At 45.7% G+C, this 16073-nt stretch overlaps 1 protein-coding gene across 2 annotated transcripts in view; it reads right to left on the bottom strand.

The window, feature by feature from the left end:
• LOC143721031 (beta-1,3-galactosyl-O-glycosyl-glycoprotein beta-1,6-N-acetylglucosaminyltransferase 3-like) overlaps positions 1–16073 on the bottom strand; it is a 101763-nt gene that overhangs the window by 43917 nt on the left and 41773 nt on the right. The gene's annotated exons all lie outside the window — the stretch shown is intronic.

Raw genomic sequence — 16073 nt, 5'->3', positions numbered from 1 at the left:
TGAATGAAACTTTTGACAAGATTATCTTGTTTAAACACCCTAGATTATATTATAATTTACTACATAGCAATTATTTCGCTAATACACATCTAAATATACCGCTTTGTGGAAATTAATTATTTATTATCTGCACGCGCGATCGCGGTTGAGTAACGTATAGCCTAATGTTATAGTTGTTGTAAATGCATAGATAAACAGCACTTTGTCATAAAGCATTTCATGATCTAGACAGACAAAAATATTAATAATAATTAATAACATACTAGTTGGAAAATGCAAAGATGTATATGCTGTTTTGTTTGTTACTTTCCTGATGTTATAGGCTATTCCAGCTAATATTATGCAGTGAATTAATATTACCCAGTGAATTATTCCTCACTCTTAGTTTAAACCTATTAAACGGCACATAAACCTTCTAAAACTGTTTAAAATGAATTACATTTCTGCAAAGGTGATATGACTCCCCTGTCAATTATTTTTTCCATATGAAAACATTAGACTTTTAACATTTATTTTGCCTATTGTTAACATTGTTGCTGCTGATGCTTATAAATGATATGTATAATTTAGATATAAATTATATAATGTAATAATATAAATGTTTGTATTGTAATTTGATTAGTTTACCATTTATGAAAACAAATAAACATATCCAAATATGTTAGAATAGTTTTTGTGCTTTATTTTTTACCTCATCAAAGCTTTTATTTTTAAACAAAGACACTTAGTAACAGTGCACTTTATTTTTTGGACTCAGACCCCTCTATTTATTTGTGTATAAATATCAAGGTTTTTTTTGTATGCAAGGAGGGAGTGATTGTTATAAATAAAATGGTTTGTTCAGTTCATTTGTGTTGTAATAATTGTGCCAAAAACAGAAGTATAACAGTAAATAAATATCGGTTCTGCATATCGGTTATCGGGCACATACACATGCAAATAATCTGTATCGGTATCGGTTATAAAAAATCAATATCGGTCGATCACTAATTTCAAGTAATGTAATTTTAGCCAGGTTTCTGTCAAACACAGCACATCTAGGTTATAATCTGTAATCATATCATTAACAATAAGTGCTTTTGAAGTAAGGGATTGAATATTCAGCAACCCAAGCTTTATCATTTGTTCATCTGTATTATTTCTGTGTTTTATTTGTTGAACATCAATAAAAAGTTTACCCTTAAATGGGTTTAGGAGTTTTTTGTATGTCCTAATTCGGGGAACAGAAACAGTCTCTATATGATGATATCTAGGTGAAAGAGTCTCTATGTGATGGGATTTATCTGACCTCAGTGACGTGAGACAGCTAGAAGACGGTCAGTTTAGCCAGTCTGTCTGCTTCCTGACCTAAACTCCCCGGATTGTCATGCTAGAGCTCTAAGACTATGTGCCTGTAGCAATGTTCAGGGAAGAAGGAGGCGGGAACCGGCGAACATTCAAATAAACTTTATTAAAATAAAACAAACCAAACTAAAATACCGCCAGCAGCCCCTCGCGGACGACTGCTGGCTAAAATAAAACACAAATACAAAAAAATAAAACTCAACTAAAATACAGGCCTGTTCCTCTCTCGATCATTAACGTCGTTGCTCCTCCTTTATGCTTCCGCTCCTCCGTGAGAGATGCGAGACCGGTGTGCTTCACAGGTGTTGCTCATTAGCAATCGCACCACCGGCCTCGCGACGTTCTCTCACGTCCCTCGGCCGTCCTGTTCGCCACAGTGCCATATTTCTAGAGAGAAATATGGTGCTCTGTCTCCCGGCAAGCATGTGACTATGGTGGCTGGTGTCTCTATTTTCACGTTCTGTGTAATAGAATTGCCAATAACTTGGGCACATTCAACAGGATTCTCAGTGGGTGTTTCACTGAGTGGGGAGAACCTGTTTAATGTTGTAATCAGAATGGAAGAGCGATGTTTCGCCCCGCGACTGCAGCGTCTCACGGTCACCCAATTGCCCTGCTGCACGAGCTCTACAGCCGGAACTGAACATTGTACAGAGTAGCACTAAGCTAGTCACATCCAAAGCAGTATCTAAAGCCCTTGCACTCTTACTATCCTCAATTAAAGTTTGAATGCGTGTCTCTAGTTCTGAAATCTTCTCCAAGCTGAAACAAGGAAACCATCAGCAGGAAAATTTGCAATGTTTAGATCAAACATAGAAACGGAACCAAGAACATGCAAAATGTTTGATAAAATCTTTTCCTATTCAGGCCACAGAACAGTATACCAATGTCTACCCATGAATGAGCAACGAACTGAAATGAAGTTCAAAGGAAGTTGAAATTCCACTTGTTATTATAGCAGGTTTACAGACTGTCTAGATAATCATACACTCTTAGAAGAAGTTAATGTAGCACTTGAGTTCACACACTTTGTATTGGGGCTGCACAATGAATCGAAATAACATTAAATAAATATCTGTGTATTTTTTTTGTTTTTTTTGTTGAGTGTGTGTAGTTAGGGTTGTGGGTTGTGGTAAGCCGTTATTAGCCGTTGAGTGTGCCGGAAAAAGAAGACCGGGTGTCTTTGGAATACTCATTTCAACATACTAACCATTTTTTTAAATATATATTAAATATATATATATATATATATATATATATATATATATATATATATATATATATATATATATATATATATTAATAAATATATAAATATATATTAAATATATATATTATATTATATACTAAAGCGATCTTTAGTGGCAGAAGTGATAGGTCTAACATATTTGTAACACGGAGTCGACTTTCCTGCTTTAGCTAAATGAAGTATTCAAGAGATTAAATGATCTGTGATTGTCATCACTCTGCTACAGAATTTCAACGGCATCAACATTTATTCCATGTGATAATATTAGATCTAGAGTATGATTACGACAATAAGTAGGTCCTAACACGTGTTGTCTAACTCCAATAGATTTCAAAATGTCTTTAAAGGCCAATCCCAATGCATCTTTTTCGTTCTATATGTATATTAACCCTCTGGGGACTAAGCCCTTGTTGGTCTGTTTTCTCTATTTTTACATTTGGACTTATAAACTATATGTAATGGAGATGGAACACTATGTGTTTGGTATCTATGGATTCAGAAGACCTTAAGCTAACATAAGCACGCATGTAATATGTTTATAAAGGAAGTATGAGTGAAAATGTACAATAAACTAGAGAATTTCAAAAACGGAAATTCGATTTTTGGCATTTATTTCTGAAAATCACACATCACACAACAAAAGTGAACAGTTTTTGAACAAAACATATATCTGCCTTTAACCCTCTGGGGATGGATTGGGCGGTACCGCCCAAAATGGCATACTTTTATAAATGTGTAATTATCTTAAAAACTATTAATGATAGAGAGGTGCAGTCTTTTTGCCGTCTTCCTCAGATTCCACTGAAAACAGTGGTAACTTACCCGGTTTGTATATATACACACTTTCTTGTTGCACAACACCACTACATAAAAGGCCAATGAAATCGATGTTGTTTGGCAGATTCCACGAGCAACAACCTGTCACAGTGTCTGGTTTGTGTTCCCTGGGTTTCCACTAGAGTTCCTCTTCCACCACGGTGTCCTTCACTCAGACTACATTTGCCATCATCCTGTTTGTCACTCACTGATTATTGCACACAGCTGTTTCCCGTCACCCTGTTAGTATCTGTGTGTATACATACCCTGTCTGTTACTGTGTTAGTTGTCGAGTCCTTGTTTAATGTCACTACACTTAGGAGGTCTGTCCTGTTTTGTTTCTTATTGTGGACTGCTTGTATGGATTTTGAACCTTTGCCTGGATGACTATGATTTTGGATTGCCCCAAATAAAAACTGTATCGTGACAGAAGGACTCGACCATGAATGGATCCAGCAGCACGGGGCCCAAATCTTTATTTTATTATTTTGCCATGGCGGCCCAGAGGACTGAGGAGATCATAGCCGCCGGGTTTGTGCAAGAGGCGGTAAATTCTCCCGAGCCCCTTTCCATCGGAGACGGACCGTCTTTTGAAGGAACCCGTCTGGCTAGGTTTTCTGGAACCCGTGGAGGTCGCAGGAGAGGAGGTGCTAGAGGTGAGCGCCGGCACCACTCTCCGCTTCGGTCCCTCCTCGACCCTGGGCTGGTGATGTCCAGCCCAGAGCTCCATCCACCGCTGGTGCCATCCAGCCCAGAGCCTTCACCGCTGGCGCCGTCCAGCCCAGAGCCCTCACCACTGGCGCCGTCCAGCCCAGAGCCCTCACCGCTGGCGACGTCCAGCCCAGAGCCCTCACCTCTGGCGCCGTCCAGCCCAGAGCCCTCACTGCTGGCGCCGTCCAGCCCAGCACCCTCTCGCTCTCAGAAACGGAGGAGGAGGAAGAGGACTTCCTGTGTCCCGCAATGCCCTGACGTCCTTCCCTTAGGCCCCCTGTCAGCCCAGAGGCCGTCTCCGAACAGCCCACTGTCAGCCCGGAGGACCTGACTTTGGTGGTCTCTGATCCGGTTGATCCAGAGCCGACCACCATCAGTCCTGTCACGGCTAGGCGGGCTGTCTTCACATTTTATGTAGTGACGGTTCTGCGTGCCTGGGGGGCACACACCTCAAGGGTGGCTGTACCTGTGTTTGAGCCGGTGTCTGTTCCTGTGCCTGAGCCGGCGCCTGTTCCTGTGCCTGAGCCGTTGTCTGTTCCTTAGCCTGTTTCTGTTCCTGAGCCTGAGCCGGTGTCTGTTCCTGTGTTTGAGCCGGTGTCTGTTCCTGAGCCTGAGCCAGTGTCTGTTCCTGAGCCAGGGTTTGTTCCTGTTCCACCGCCATGGCCGCCCGAAGGGTCATCACGGCCCTGGCCGCCCGAAGGGTCTTCACCGCCCTGACCTCCCCCTTTGCCTTTTAGACAAGGCTAATGTTTATAACAGTAATCTTGCGGGGTGGACTAATTTCAAGTAGTGATCGACCGATGTATCGGTTTACCGATATTTTTCCCGATATTTAAGCATTTTCCCATAATCGGGAATCGGTCTTGTAATATCGGATTCTCCGATAAACGGCGCCATCTTGTGGCCGTTTTGAGAATTCCGCCATTGCAGCCCGCGTCTGAGGAGATCAGTCAATAACAACTCTGTGCACAGGTAAAGTATATGTTCTACTTGCTTTGCTTTAAACCGCTTGTTAAAAAAACGCAGCTTGATCCTGCAGAATTAGTTAATTACAGGCCGATCTCGAATCTACTTTTTCTGTCAAAGATACTAGAAAAGGCAGTATCCTCACAACTATGTTCCTTTCTAGAAAGAAATGGTATCTGCAAGGATTTTCAGTCAGGATTTAGACCGTACCATAGTACTGAGACAGCTCTCATTAGTCACAAGTGATTTACTCTTATCATCCAATCGTGGTTGTATCTCTCTATTAGTGTTACTCAATCTTAGTGCTACATTTGATACTATTGACCACAACATTCTTTTAAATAGACTCGAAAATTATGTTGACATTATTGGAATTGCATTAGCATGATTTAAATCATATTTATCTGACCGTTATCAGTTTGTAGCAGTAAATGAAGAGATGTCTTATCGATCACAAGTTCAGTATGGAGTACAACAAGGCTCAGTACTAGGACTACTGCTGTTCACTCTGTACATGCAACCCATAGGAGATATAATTAAGAAGCATGGCATTAGTTCTCACTGTTATGCTGACGATACTCAGCTCTATATTTCTTCACGCCCTGACGAAACTTGCCAATTCACAAAATTAACGGAATGCATAGCTGATATAAAAAAAACTGAATGACTAGTAATTTCCTACTAATTAATTCTGAAAAAAACAGAGATTCTAATTATTGGACAAAAAACTTCCTCACGTAATAACCTAGAATACTGTCTAACACTTGATGGCTGCTCTGTCAAGTCTTCGTCGTCAGTTAGGAACCTGGGTGTGCTCTTTGATACCAATCTTTCATCTGAAAGTCACGTGTCTAGTATCTGTAAAACGTCTCGGTTACGTATGTAACCCTCGTTCCCTGAGTAGGGAACGGAGACGTTATGTCGGATGACGACGAATGGGGGTTTCGCTTAGAACACCTATCGACTTCGAGTATTACAAAACGAGCCAATGGCGATGAAATGCCATGGGTCTATGGAATTTGCATAGCGTATCTCCGCCCCACCGCGTGGGTATAAAGGAGAGACGCCGGCAAAGGCAGATCATGTCTTCGCTGAGGAGCCGAGACTGAACTCAGGCGTCTACCCAGCGGTACAGCGGAAGTGGCAGGGAGACGTAACGTCTCCGTTCCCTACTCAGGGAACGAGGGTTACATACGTAACCGAGACGTTCCCTTTCGTAGTCACTCCGAGTTACGTCGGATGACGACGAATGGGGGTCCCTGTGAAATCACGCCACCTTCACAGCTGTCTTCCAGTGCCCTGCGAAAGTCTGATCCCTCTGTCGTGATACTGGCACGGACGAAGGAGTCCTACTTAACACAGGAATACCAAGGTACACTGGGAAGCATATCTCAGAGGAAATATGCCGCAGCATGCCTACCCGTAGGGAGGACTTAAGAACACACATATGACCGGAGGGCTTCATATGGAGGAACGCTGGAGTGACCAGCCCGAGGGGTGGCAACTTTCAACTCCAGGAGTGGCAAGGGAAAGACACATGCTCAAGGAGGCTTACAGTGGAAATACACATGTGGGGGTTACTCAGGGGAGGAACCATGCACACGGAGGCACCTAGCCGACGCACAGGCAATAGACACTAGCGCCAGCGTCAACAGTGCTGGAGGAACTCAGGGCTTCAGAGAGGAAAGCTCACCTGATGAATATCGCACGTATCGAGGGTGCCAGAGGGTGCCCCATCTCTGAGAAAGGAGATCCTTCCTCAAAGGATTTGGCCAAGGAGGTGCTGTCGCGAGGAGTATCATTTCGGAGAACCAGGTCCGGGTGGGCCAGCACGGTGCAACCAGAATGACCTGCTCCTCGTCGTCCTTGATCTTGCACAATGTCCGTGCGAGAAGGCTCACTGGGGGAAACGCAAATTTGCGTAGGCCCCGCGGCCAGCTGTGCACCAGTGCATCCGTGCCGAGGGTGCCCTCGGACAGGGAGTAATACAGGGCGCAATGGGATGAGTCGTGGGAGGCAAACAGGTCTATCTGTGCGTCCCCGAACTGGTCCCAAACCAGCTGGACCGACTGGGGATGGAGTCGCCATTCGCCGGAGATGGGCCGAAACCGTGACAGCTCGTAGGCTGCAAAGTTCCGATCTCCTGGAATGTAGATAGCACGAAGGGACCTCAGGTGCTTCTGACTCCATAAGAGGAGGTGGCGTGCGAGTTGCGACATACGGCGGGAGCGTAGACCACCCTGACGGTTGATGTACGCTACTGTGGCGGTATTGTCTGATCGGACTAGTACGTGTTGACCCCAGAGCAACGCCTGGAAGCGGTGCAGGGCAAGGCGTACTGCCAGCAACTCGAGGCAATAGACATGCCATACTGCTCTGACAGCATGTCCATTGCGCATGGCGCCCCAGCCCGTGGAGGCATCTGTTGAGACAACAGCATGCCGGGAAGCTCGTTCCAGGGGCACTCCGGCCCGTAGAAAGCTGAGGTTCGACCACGGGGTGAGGACTGACGGCAGGTCAGAGTAACTGGTACTCGGAGGGTGCCGTGTTGCCATGCCCACCTCGGGATGGAGCGGAATGACCGGCCCAGATGTGGACGGCATAGCGGCCCGGTGTGGAGGCAAGGTCATAACCGCACCCTGACAGAGGAGGCCAGGGAAGGACCAGCGTTCCACGGGGGCCTGCTCTGTCAGGGGTCTGGCGATAGAGGGGGACAGGGGCGAAGCGGTCCGTGGACGGCACGCCGTGTCAACCGCCTCTGGGACAGAGGGGGACGAGGAGAGCACGGCTTGTGGGCGGCGCTCTGTGTCGTCCGAGAACTCTGTATGCTCAGAGACGAGAGAGTCAGTTCTTTCTGAATAAGGAGTCTTCCCCAGCCCTCCACCGGGGAAAGGAGTGGCCCTGCTACCAGCTCCTGGAAAGAACTGAGTCTCATCTCCGAGCAGCCCATCTCAAAAGTGCCGCTTAACCGGCGTTTAGCGGGGGGCGGGGCTGGAGAGGGCTGTGGCATCCCCCCTACGGTCTTCCAGAGCCAGGCCCGGGTGAACGGGCGGGGTTGGAACCGTGGGAGGGAGCCTTCGGCGCTGGAAAGACTGAGGGATCTGAGCGGACGGCGGGGCCGTCGGGCAGAATAACCTAAATCTGCTCACGGGCAGTTGAGAACTGTTGGGCAGAAGCACTCAACCGCACCGCCGAAGAGGCCGACCTGGGAGATGGGGGTGTCGAGCAGACGGGTCCGCCCAACATCGTGCACATCAGACCGGTCAGCCCCAGACTGGTGAACATCACCTGACTCCGAGAGCGTACGGCCACTTTCGTCGCTCAGGGAGCAAGGTCAGTGGCGGCACGCAGGTCACTGAAGAGCCTCGGGTCAGTCCCGCCCTCCTGCATGTCCATGAGCATCTGGGTCAGGTAGACCAGCAGAACGGTCATGGGATCGTTGGGATACAGCATCGTCCTCTGTAGCTTCAAATGAAAACACACGGGCCACCCGAGGGTAGACTCGTGGAATCATCAGTTCGCTAGCGGGCACCGTCATTAAAGAGGGGGGGCTGGGGCGTGGACACAGAGTCGGCGCCTTGTTCCAGACCAACACCCTCAGGTCACCCTGGCCACCAGCCGAAGATCGGGTGGTGGATGAGGGGACTCTCACTCTTGCGAGTTCACCGAGTCTCGACCTATATATGACGCGATGATCACGTTCCCAGAGAGAACATGAGTCATCCACGAGCGCTGTTCAAGCATGATCAAAGCCCAAACACTAGACAGCGCTCATGCCCATCAGAGTCCGATACCAGTCCGCAGCAACCAGAAATGCACGGGCGAGCCGTCTTTAAAAAGACGTGCCGCGTGCGAGCTCTTTTATGAGAGGAGAAAAAACTCTGCGATGTTGAAGCGCACAGGGAGACACACACACACTGGCAGATCACTGCACAGATCAGCAGGCACTGTTAGCTCGCTGCAGATCGCCGTCACACCAACACCGGAGAGAGAAGCTCGTCTCGTAGAGCGAAGTCAGAGATGGCTGTGGAGTGAAGAAATACTCTTGGCTCCGAAGCGAAAACATGATCTGCCTTTGCCGGCGTCTCTCCTTTATATCCACGCGGTGGGGCGGAGATACGCTATGCAAATTCCGCAGACCCATGTTCTAAGCGAAACCCCCATTCGTCGTCATCCGATTTAACTCGGAGTGACTACGAAAGGGAACTGTATTTTTCCACCTTAAAAATATATCTAAATTAAGTCATATGCTTTCAATGACAAATGCAGAGCAATTAGTTCATGCGTTCATGACATCAAGGCTAGATTATTGCAATGCTATTATGGGTGGTTGCCCTGCACGCTTAATAAACAAACTACAGCTGGTCCAAAACACAGCAACTAGAGTTCTTATTAGAACCAGGAAGTATGACCACATTAGCCCATTCTCTCAAAACTGCATTGGCTCCCAATTACAAAGAACTAAATGGTTAAGTAACCCCAGTACTTGAGCGAGCTCCTAACGCATTATAGTCCGTCTATTGCAATCTCAAAATTCCGGCCAGTTGATAATACCTAGAATATCAAAATCCTATTTAGAAATCCTATTTTAAATCCTAATCCTATCCCTTATATTCAGCTAATTTTCTATTTAGCACCTAAACTTCGGAACAGTCTACCTAACATTGTCCGGGAAGCAGACACACTCTGTCAGTTTAAATCTAGATTAAAAACACATCTCTTCAACCTGGCATACCCATAAAACACTATACATTCCTATTATTCAAATCAGTTAAATTATTATTACGCTGCATAAATTAGGTCAGCCGGAACAGGGCACACTTCCTATAACACCTGATGTACTCGCTACATCATAAAAAGAATGGCATCTACGCTAATTTTAGTCTTTCTGTTTATTCCGATGTTAACTGTTAACGGACCCGGGCAGTATCCAGATCAGATGGAGGACTTGCGCCTGGACACGACCACAACGCATTCCTGAATTGTCAGCAGAGATTGTCAACTAAACTCTCCCCTGTGAAGGCCTCATCGACACGACAGCCATCGGCACTGATCCTCAACAAACTCGTCTCCATACGCGTGTGATGACTCCGGTCTTCAAACAGACGAACTGCATAATATAATGTTCCGATCCAATCTGACCTCTGACCTGTAATGCTGCCTGAAAATAATCATACACTGTTTGTTCGTAGGCTAGAGGAGAACTGGCCCCCCGACTGAGTCTGGTTTCTCCCAAGGATTTTTTCTCCATTCTGTCACCTGATGGAGTTTTGGTTCCTTGCCACTGTCACCTTTTCTGCTTTCTTCGCTTTTGTCGCCATTGCCTTTTGGCTTGCTTAGTTGAGGACATTTAGTTTTATATTTAACAATATTATTACAACATTATGTTCCTGATATCTCTGTAAAGCTGCTTTGAAACAATCTGTATTGTAAAAAGAGCTATATAAATAAAGGTGACTTGACTTCAGGATTTGTTACACCATAACCTACTGCATAAGTTCACTTCCATGTTTATCAAGTTTCTTAAGAATATGCCCTTCATAACAGCTTTCATAAATGAGCCATTAACAAACATTACATAGAGATTACAAGATTCATTTGCATAGAATAAATGTAAATTCAGCACAATATCACAATATTACGGTGGCCGAGAGGTGCAAAACAAATCACAATTATGAAAACACAACGACAATTCAGAAAACACAATAACAATTGAGAAAACACATTGACAATTCAGAAAACAAAATAACAATTCAGAAAACACAATAACAATTCAGAAAACACAACGACAATTCAGAAAACACAATAACAATTCAGAAAACACAACGACAATTCAGAAAACACAATAACAATTCAGAAAACACAACGACGTTTCATAGAAAACGGAAAAGGTAGGTACATTTTGAGAATGGCAAACTTGTCGCTGATTGGACGAGACACCTGTCAATCAAGCTTTACAGGAAGTAAGAAATTTGTGATCAAAATGGAACACACACATTAAACATTACTTTGAAGAAGGACATTCATATGCCGTGATTGTGAACATGCTGGTGACATACCACGACATTAAAATGAGCTTGTGCTCAAATGGCTTAAGTGTATCGCACCCATCAACATGCCAAAGATAGTTCGGTCCCATGGAGTGATATGCAGACATCCTAAGTCTCCCGGAAGTTCCCCGCATATTGATAGCGGCTCCCTGTTGCCCGCAAATTAGTTAAAAACTCGGAGCTCTAGAGAATCTAGAGCTCGCGAGCTCCAAACCGTGTAGCGCACGGCAGAGAGGTAGAGACAGAGAGCGAGAGACCTTGCGTGTGTGTGCGCCTCACGAAGCGCATGTAAATATTTTTTAGTAATCTTGTAAATAGTTTTAATACCGTGGTATTTCACCAGCATGTCCACAATCACGGCATATGACTGTCCTTCTTCAAAGTAATGTTTAATGTGTTCCATTTTCGCATTTAGCAAAACAAAGTTGATCACAAATTTCTTCATTCCTGTAAAGCTTGATTGACAGGTGTCTCGTCCAATCAGCGACAAGTTTGCAATTCTCAAAATGTACCTACCTTTTCCGTTTTCTTTGAAATGTCGTTGTGTTTTCTGAATTGTTATTTTGTTTTCTGAATTGTTATTTTGTTTTCTGAATTGTCAATGTGTTTTCTGAATTGTTATTGTGTTTTCTGAATTGTGATTTTGTTTTCTGAATTGTCGTTGTGTTTTCTGACTTGTTATTTTGTTTTTATAATTGTGATTTGTTTTGCACCTCTCGGCCACCGTACAATATCAAGAAAGTAGTTGGTTTATTATAAATGTATATGTTTGTATTTGGTCATGTACATTGTGTCACACACACACACACACACACACACACACACACACACACACACACACACACACACACACACACACACACACACACACACACAAACACACACACATATTTAAATTATATATAATCTCTTAAACCCAGGACACACCTAACTTATGTCAAAGAACTACCGGCAAAAAAAGACACAGCAAAAAATGGCTAAAAGCGACTGTCAACTAGCATGTGCGTTCTGTGCCTCCGTGTACAGGGCTTGATTTATGGCACAGTATAAATCTTTATACTGTATTGCGCATCATTTTAATCATTACCACAGGTCTTGCACTTATAATGCAGGAACGTCTTGATCCGTGCACTAACTCTTAAAGTGATAGCAGCCTAATATGTGTCTGTCAATAATGTTGATAAAACATAGAGATAGATGATGTATGAATAAACCAACTACTTGCTTGATATTTTAATATTGTGCATATTTTGATATCAATGTCTGTTTCTGCGTTTATCGTTTTTGCAAATTAACTCTTCATTTATTCTATGCAAATTAATCTTAACATAGAAGATATGATAAGAAAAAGGAAAGGTAGCAAACACCGGATGTGTGGTTAAAGTGTGACAACAAGAAGAGCAGTCAGCGCAAGCACAGACAGAATAATTTCCTACACCCACATATAATGTCTTACAAAGCTAGAGACTTGCTTAAATAAACCGCTGCATGCATATGTGTGAAGTCACAGCAAAAACGTGAAGGCTTAGCTCACAGCTTTGGAAGACAGATGGATATGATTACCTTTGCCATTTATCATTAAAAACGTATTCGGTTACTAACGTAACCTCGGTTCTCTCTAGAAGAGGGAAAGAGTACTGCGTAATATCTTACGCTAGGGAAAAACCTCTTTTCCACGAGATATTGAAGCCAAAAATAATCTAGCATGTAGGGACCACAGCTCCGGGTGAGGATGCCAAATCGAGCCCTTGGCCTGGGAGAGGAGGTCTTTCTTTAATGGTATCGGCCATGGGGCAGTGCTGGTCAGCTGCATCAGAACTGGAAACCAGTCCTGGTTTTTCCAGAGCGGAGCCACAAGCAGCACTGAGCATCCGTTTTCCCTGATTCGGTCCAACACCTGAGGCAGGAGCGAGACGGGGGGAAAAGCATTTGTATTTGAAAATACGGGTCTTTCAGATCTATTGACAGAAACCAGTCCCCTTGGCAAATCTGCGCGAGGATTTTCCTGGTCGAGAGTATTCTGAACTGGCGTTTCACTAGCACTTTGTTCAGCTGTCTCAGATCTAGAATGGGTCTGAGACCCCCGTCTTTTTTCGGTACCAGAAAATATCTGCTGTATAGACCTCCTTCGCTCTGAGCTTGAGATAAAGGCTCTATGGCCCCTTTGCTCAATAGTTTCGCTATCTCGGCTCGAAGTAGATGAGCTACTTCGATTTTTACCGTAGTTTCGACCCGTGCCGTGTAACGACAGGGGCGTCGAGCGAATTACAGCGAATAGCCTCTCTCTATAGTGTTCAGAACCCATTCTGATACCCCGGGAAGTTTTGCCCACGCATTTACATGAATGGCTAGGGGTAAAATGAGATCTGGGCTCTGGCCGCAACTGAGTGGCGGCCGCAGAGCCCCGGTGTGTTGTAAAGTGAACACTGTGCTTGCAGCATCTGAGGCGGGGAGCGTTAGATTTCTCTAGATTTCTCGATTCTCTATGGCAATTTGTGACATGGAAATGAGCAGGGTTTTAACATGTCTGTGAGTGAATTTGGGCGCGTGACAGCGGGCACATTTACTACACTCAAAACACCGTCTCCTTGAGCTGACTGAATGTGTGTTGGTTTCGTTTTTACAGAAACTGTGTGACATGTATACTGTAGTGTTTGTGGGCACTGGGTTGTGGGCACATTCACTACGTTTAATGCAAAATCGATGCGAGTCAATTTTATTTGTGCGAGCCCTGTTCTGTTGCAGGCTGTGCTTGTGTGTAGTAATGAACACTGATTTGTGGGTATTTTTATTACACTTATAACACCATCGGCTGTGGCCGGAATACCAGAAATTACACTCTTTCTGAGATTTATCTGGGTCGCCGTAAAAACGGCATTTGTGTGCAGGCAAGCGGGTCGTGTTACTGGCTTGTTGGCTGCAAAATACACTGGAACAGTCACATTTTCTGGAACTGGACGAGCGAGAAGTTTTGGCGGGAGTCCGACCGCAGCGGGACTTAAACACCGTCGTTTTCCTAGCAGTGCTAGGAGGGCTTTGAGGCCTCGGGCTTGACTTCAATCCTTGGCCAGGGCCAGAGCGGAGGGGGGCGGCGGCTAGAAGAGCGAGGGCGTGGTCTCTGGTCCCGGGCCTGGCGGCGCTGTGAAGCAGCGGCGGGCTGCGGCTGTGAGCTTCGAGCAGACGGCCGTTTCGGGCGGCCTGCTGCGGAGCTATAGCGCTTCGTGAGGAAGTGCTTCATAGCGTGCGACGTTTTCTGAGCCTCAGCGAATCGGTCCGCGAGATATTTGATGGCAGAACCGAATAGGCCTGTTGGGGAGATGGGTGCGTCGAGGAACACAGAGCGCTCCGAGTCCGGCATCTCTGATAACGTCAGCCACAAGTGTCTCTCAGCAACAGTGAGAGAGGCATTCGTCCGCCCCATTGCCTGTGCAGCGGATTTCGCGGCCCGGAGGGCGAGGTCCGTAGCGCTTCTCAGATCCGGCACGCAGATAGCTTCCGGCCCTTCCTCATCCATTTTGCGGAGGAGGTCGGCTTGGAAGATTTGCAAGATGGCCATGGAGTGCAGTGCTGATACAGCTTGCCCGGCCGCGGCGTAAGCGCGACCGTGCACAGCAGAGGTGGCGCGGCAAGCTTTTGAAGGCAGCGCTGTCTTTGCTCGGCGTCCAGCTGAGGACGGGCAAAGGTGGGCCGCTACGGCTGCTTCCACTGGGGGAAGAGAGAGATATCCTCTGTCTTTAGCACCGTCCACTTCGGAGAATGCTGGGGAGACAGAGGCGCACACTCTGGCAGAGAGTGGGGCACTCCAGGACTTTGCGACTTCTTCGTGAAGTTCAGGAAGAAAAGGCGCAGGCCTGGACGGCGGTGGTCCTTTTTCAGGAAACATCCGTCCAGTCTGTTGTGCGCAGGCTGCGCGGGTGCCTCCCACTCGAGGCCGAAGCTCGCCATGAGTTCAGTCTCGATGCTGGGCCCCTTTCCCAGCGAGGCGCGGGCAGCGAGGGGGGTGATCCACAGAGCTCGCCCACTCCTCGCTGTCCGACGCCAGGATAGAGCAGCTGGCCTCATCCACAGATACAGCTGCCTCGTCGAAATCGATGGCGGAAGCGGCGGCAGACGGCGGCCGTTGTCCATCGGTGAGTGACTCAGGAAAAGCTGGCGAAGCTGGCGGACGAACTGCCGAGCTTTCGCGGGATGGAGAAGGCTCTGGAACTCGCTGTGTACGGCACTTTTTGCGGCGCGGCACTACAGCTGGTAAGGGTGCAGCTGGTAAGGGCGCGAAGCGCCCCCATTGGATCTGATGTCACATGGGGCCTCTCTCGATAGGCTGCCACAGTTGTTGCAGGGCAGCCAATAGGCACTCAAGCCGTCTCGCCTATGTCTGCATTGCTGCTGCAACGCGTTCTACATTGATTCAAAATTAAGGATAATTTTTGGCTTCAATATCTCGTGGGAAAAGAGGTTTTTCCTTAGCGTAATATATTACGCAGTACGAGAGAACATCTCGTAAGAGAACAATGATTCATCATCTATGAAATATCTCTAGAATGCATTTTATGTGAAGACTAAAATTTCATCCTTATCATAATTTCATTATTTATTATTATGTATCTGTATTATTATTCTTTATTAGTATTCATAATCAGTTGTATTATCTTATGAAGTTTAAAATGCATGAGTAGACTATAGATTGCATGAACACGTGTTTAAGGAGCATATTTTAGACACAGGGAGGGGAGCAGGAAGAGTTATATTTTTATGTCCCAGTGATGATGATATATTAAATGTGTACATGTTTTTTACATGGAAAGGAATGTTTCAACTGATGCAAAATGTACGATTAATGTATACACTGAGGCATAGTGGATTGTACCATGTTTAAGCATGAGGTAAACATTTCATTTTAAACATAAGCAACATGTTTTTCTACCTTACAGGGAAGT

This window comes from Siphateles boraxobius, unplaced genomic scaffold (genome assembly GCF_051911475.1).
Source record: "Siphateles boraxobius isolate OS27281-9 unplaced genomic scaffold, OSU_SipBor_1 65, whole genome shotgun sequence".
In the NCBI taxonomy this organism is placed as follows: domain Eukaryota; kingdom Metazoa; phylum Chordata; class Actinopteri; order Cypriniformes; family Leuciscidae; genus Siphateles; species Siphateles boraxobius.
This window is presented reverse-complemented; position numbering and strand designations above follow the sequence as displayed.